Here is a 5,666-nt window from a genome sequence, read left to right as displayed (position 1 = left end):
AAAAAAAAAAAAAAAAAAAAAAGAATTATGGTACATTCTGCTGACTGCCTGGGGCCAGCTCAACTCTGGAGTGGGAGAAGCCTGCCCCAAGTCAAGGGTCCTGGTCATGTGAGGTGTTTGGAGGCTGGGCAGGAAGGACATTCGGTGCTTTCTGCAGTGGTGTCTCTGTTGAGTCGCTCCTGTCCCCATTCTCCAGTCATTAGTTCTGCGCGAGACAGTGTTCCCAGGGTTGCTCAAAATCCCTTCTCCACCTCTGGACCCATTTCCCTGCCCTTTCTAGCTTCTAGGACCATCATATTGATCTTGCTGCCCGTATACGAGGTTACAAGCACACGCGTACCGAGGCCAGAGGCCCGATGCTCTTGGGTGTCTTTCTATAGTTGTTGTGCCCTTGTGGGTTTTGCTGTTTGTTTTTGAGACACGATCTCACTTGGAGCCCTGACTTCCCTGGAACTCACCATGTAGACTGGGCTGGCTTCCAACTCAGAGATCCACCTGCCTCAGCCTCCCCAGTGCTGGGATTAAAGGCCTATGCTATCACGCCCAACTTTCCCTGTTTATTTTGCAGCCAGGTCTTTCACTAGGCCTGGAACTCAGCAATTAGATTAAGCTGGCTGTCCAGGGGGTCTCCACGCTTAACCTTTACGTGGGTCCTGGGGTCTTCAGGCTTGCAAGGCAAACCCTTTATCTACGAGCCATCTCTTCAGCCCAAGCTGCAGGAATCCTGGTGTCTCCTCCACTAATAGACTCCTGTGTGCATTGGGTCCAGTCAGGTGATTCTTGGTGATTCTGCCCATTTCACAGTTTCCCCCTCCCTGTTTTCATTTTCATTGCCGCGCTGAGCCTTACGCCCTTTGCCAAGGAACCCCACATGTACAGAAATTCCAGGCATTAGTCAAGGGTCAGCTGGGAGGGGTTCTTCTCTTTTCCACCAGCCCCTCAGACACTCCCGAATCTCCATTGACGCAGCTGTCTGCTTCCTCCATGCCAGATGAGAAGGAGAAACCATGGCACGCTAAATTCCCGCAGGCTCGTGGTCAGCGACCCTAGTGCGACTGCAGTTCCGCTGCGGGCTCAGTCCATGCAGGCTGCCTGGCTCCCAGCGGCTGGCAGGTGCCTCCTCTCCCTTCAAGCCCCCACACTTCCCTCCCATCTGCAATCTCTGTTGCCTGGTTTCCTACTTCCCAGAGAAAAGTGGGGCAGTCGGAAGGAAGCACGCTTGCCCAGACACAGTTGCGCCCACCAGCATCTGCGCTTGGCTCAAACTCCCTTCCTCCCTATGGCTCAAACCTTGCTAGAAAACAGTCTTGCGGTGTCCTACAGCCCGCCCCGGCTCACCCACTGCTCCCGAGTGTCCCTACACTTCCCTCTGGTTATCTGTGCCCCCCTCTGCTCATTCTGGATCATTCTGTCACCAGGATGAAAGCCTGCTCCCATTTCTCCCATCATATGAAGCACAGCAGACCAAGCCCTCTTTTGTCCCTGCACCCCACTTTAGTACAAAGTCTTATTTCTCGTTTTTCTTTGTAGAAAAAAAAATCTGTTTTCTGTTCTCTTGGATCCACTAATATCTGGCCTTGGCTTCCACTTGAGTGCTTCTCAAGGTCAGGGATAACCAGCCCCCAGGCGGATAAAGACAGTGGTCGATTTGCAGCCTTCATCCGTGGACACAGTCAGCTGCTCTTTCCTGCAGACACTCATCACCGTTTTTCCTGGTATTCTTGTCTCTCTGTGGGTCGCTTCTTACCAAGATTCTTTACTGGATTCTTAAGAAGGTAAGGGGAGAGGGAGGAGTATCCTATCCATTACCTTATAAGCTATGTCTGAATTTATTGCCACCTGGACCTCTTCTTTCAATTTCAAGTTCATTTCTATCTTTCACTTGGAGGAAAATAAACTCAAAATTAAGCCTCAGTGATGGCGCACTTTTGCTTTGGCCAAGAACTTTATCCTCCACCCAGAGTCCTCTGTTTCCCCCCCATCTTAGCCATCTAAGCCAATCCCTGTTAACTCTGCTTCTGGACCTCTCTTTCCTTATCCCTCGCTGACCCAAGCCACTGTCCCTGATTGCTGGGTTAACCTAGACATCCTCCCTCTGTTCTTCTCATTGCCCTAGGCTGTCCTCAACAGAGGGACATTTGAGAAGGTAGATCCACCCCTGCCCCATAATTACCAAAGCCCATAGGCTTGGCAACTAGGACCTGCGTGGCCTTTCCCACAGATTGCTTCGAAATGGCTACTGCTATCTCCTAATGCCTGATGTTTCTCATTCTAGGGCCTCCAAACTGCCTGTCCCCTCACCCAGGGACAGTTTTCAGATACCCTGAGTTCTCCCTCAGCCCTCCTTCACATTGTTCTCCAAATGTCACCTTCCCAGAGCAGCTTGTAGACCACCTGCCTTAGCCAGCACCCCCACCAGCCTCTCTGATCTCCAGCTGGGCTACAGCTCTCCACACACCCCCCACAGGCTGTGTGGGTGTCCTGTTGTCTCCAGAGCAGACACCAACAGTGTCTAAGCCAACACCACGCATTGCCTTACATTTTGGTGTCGGGCTGGTGTACAGCTCAGTGGTAGAGCATTTGTTTAGCTAAAGTGTTTCCTAGCACTGTTTGTATAGACACACACACACACACACACACACACACACACACATGCACATACATATGCATGCAAAAACACATGCACACATCTAAGTGATGCACATTCAAAATTGGGTCAAGCCTGCCTTCATTTCTAGAAGCTGCTCCTGGGTACCTCATGTCTACTCTAGGCTCTTTTGCTTATTTTAAATAAAATTTATTTAAATAAATATTATTACATATGTGCGTGCATGTGTGTGTTGCACACATTATGGTACATGCGTGGAGGTCAGAGGACAGCTTGTAGGAGGTGGCTCTCTCCATCCACCACGTGAGACCTGGGGTGAAACTCTGGCCGGCAGGCTTGGCAGCAAATGCCTGTACCTGCTGAACCATCTTTCTGATTTTCCAGGCTCTTTTAAGGACTCTTGTGATTACTTTGAATTGATGAGGGTGAGGTCCTCGACCCCAAGATGCTTTTTTTATTTAATTTTATTTTTTTGAGACGGAGTCTCATTTTGTAGCCCTGGCTGGCCTGGAACTCACTATGTAGATCAGGCTTGCCTTGAATTCCCAGAGAGCCACCTGCCTCTGCCTCCTGAGTGCTTGGAAGCTGCGGACACTTGTTCAGGCTGGGAAAAGTTGCCATTGCTTGTCCTTCACGTCTGCCCGTAAACCATTTCTTTGATTATTTTGTTGTTGTATGTATGTATGTATGTATGTATGTATGTATGTATGTATGTATGTGTGCATATACAGGGAGTGTGGGGTGGGCACACCCACACACACGCTGTGCCTACGATGTCAGAGGGCAGCTTTGTAGGTTGGTTCTCTCACCCTGCCTTCACCTTGTTTTGAGGAATCCTCCTCAGGTTGCCATGTTGTGGCCATCTCTCTCCTTGCTTTACCATCTACACCCCCCCTCCACCCCTCTTAACACAGGTCTGACCCTGCATCCCAGGCTATCTCAAATTTGCTGTAGTCCTGTTTTAGTAATTCTCTGAGAGAATTACTGGTATGTAATATACTGACTGGCTTTGAGCATTTGTGTGTGTGTGTGTGTGTTTGTGTGTGTGTGTGCGTGTGTAGTGTTTGCTTGTGTGTGCATGCATGTGTGTGCATGTCTGTGGTGGCTGGGGATTAATGCCAGATCTCTTTCTTGGTCTCTCTCTACCTTCCTTTTTGAGACAGAGACTTTCTCCCTGTGCCTGAAGCTCACTGACTGCTGGGCTCTGGGCATCCACTTTCTACTTGTCCCCGCCCCTTCAATGCCAGGGTTATCGATGATGTCACCATCCCTGACTTTTACATGGGTGCTGGGGACCTGAACTCAGGTAGTCATGCTTGGTTCTAGCTGTATTCTCAAGGGCAGAGTGTAGGTTTTTGTCTGGCTTCCCCCTTACCTAGGGCTACAGGTGGCTGACAGCAGCCGTGTGGTGACTACTGGCTTGGCACTAATGTCTGGCTTGGCACTAGCGTCTGCCTTGCAAGCTCTGTTCTTCACACATGTGCCACCTGATGGGGCAGCAGGCCACAGGAAGTACCTGTCACGAGCTTGCTCTGCGGAGACCACAGTGCCCACCCAGAGTAGCTGCCCAGAGGGCATTGGGCTGTCCTTCAGCCTGGACTGGCTTTGGGTGTAGCTTGATTCTCTGCTGTTCAGCGAGCTTTGATTTAATTCCTTGATGTTTATCGAATCCTCAGCGGAAGGCTTGGTCCCACCCACCCCACTCCAGGAGCTGTCTAGAAAAGCCTTCTCTCCCTCAGATTTGAACCAGAGATTAGTCTTTAGTCTGGAAAACATGGTATTTGTTACCATAGCAACTGAACTTCTGAAACCATGGATGTCAAGTACCATGTGGATCCCGGTGCTCATAGCAACCACCATTCTGCATGTTTTTTTTTTTTTCTTTTTGGTGGTGGTGGGGTGCCTTGCTTTCTTTCTGCCCATGAGCTGGGGAGGGGAGAGGGAGGTGAAGGTGAATAGCCAGGACTCCTTCTAGAATGGACGGGACAAGGAGGTTTTAGGAAATAGTGAGGTTCAAGGCTGGACCTCTTCAAGTTCATATGGTCACAGTGCTGCCCCCAACACACACACACACACACACACACACACACACACACACACACACACACACACACAGCAGGCGTCTGTCTCCAACCCATCTCTGATGCTGCTTAGACCTTTGGACATTTGCTTGTACCCCACCAGGGACACACATGGGAGTAGACAGAGAAACATGCTCCTGTACCCCTAAGCTCTGACAAATGTAGCTGTCACCGTTCACCCATCCCCCTATTGAGTGGGGTCTGGTTCTGTGCATGTGAACATAACCCTAAATGCCCACTGTGTGCCTGCACTTGGACGTGCGGAGCAGAGAAGACACGATTCAGGATGTGGTGCATGCTCTCCAGCCCTAAGTCTCCGCAGATGAGAAACAAACTTGCGATTTGTACTGAAGACTGAAAGAATGGGGCGGAGATGCACTAGACTCAGGAAACAAGCGGTGATTAACAGGGGAGATGCTGGCGGGGATGGGAACCAAAGAATCCAGCGGAGGTTTTGGTTCTTTAACAGAAAATGCGGCCAAATTATAGTCATCTCCTGGGCTGGGAAGAAAGGTCTCCAGCTACGTTTCCCCATCTCAAACTAGTGCATTCTCTCCCTGGAAGATGCACAGCCTCCTCTTGTGCAGTTGTTAAAGTCAGGCTGTGTCTTGGGATCAGTGTCTGCGCTAAACATTTGCTTACTCGCCTTCATCTAAATTGCTTATCATCACTGATACCTTGGAGTCACGAACACCTGGGCTTAACCTTTTACTCCCAGTGCTCATCAGTAACCAGCCCCAAAACCCTGCCAAAGACAGGCTGTGGGGCCAGTTAGGACTCTGAGGGGTGGCCCCTGCCTCTGGTGGTGAGTGTTACTTCTGGAGCCACCATTTCCCAGCCATGTGGTCCTCTGTGAGCCCAGGCAGCCTCGTCTACAATTCCATCATGCCACCTGCCTGCCCGGGTGGGTTACCCTTCAGTTCATCCAGTTAACAAATGCATAACTGAGCACCTGCTGTGCACCAGGCAATATTAAA

This window comes from Microtus ochrogaster, chromosome 10 (genome assembly GCF_000317375.1).
Source record: "Microtus ochrogaster isolate Prairie Vole_2 chromosome 10, MicOch1.0, whole genome shotgun sequence".
NCBI lineage: Eukaryota > Metazoa > Chordata > Mammalia > Rodentia > Cricetidae > Microtus > Microtus ochrogaster.
This window is presented reverse-complemented; position numbering follows the sequence as displayed.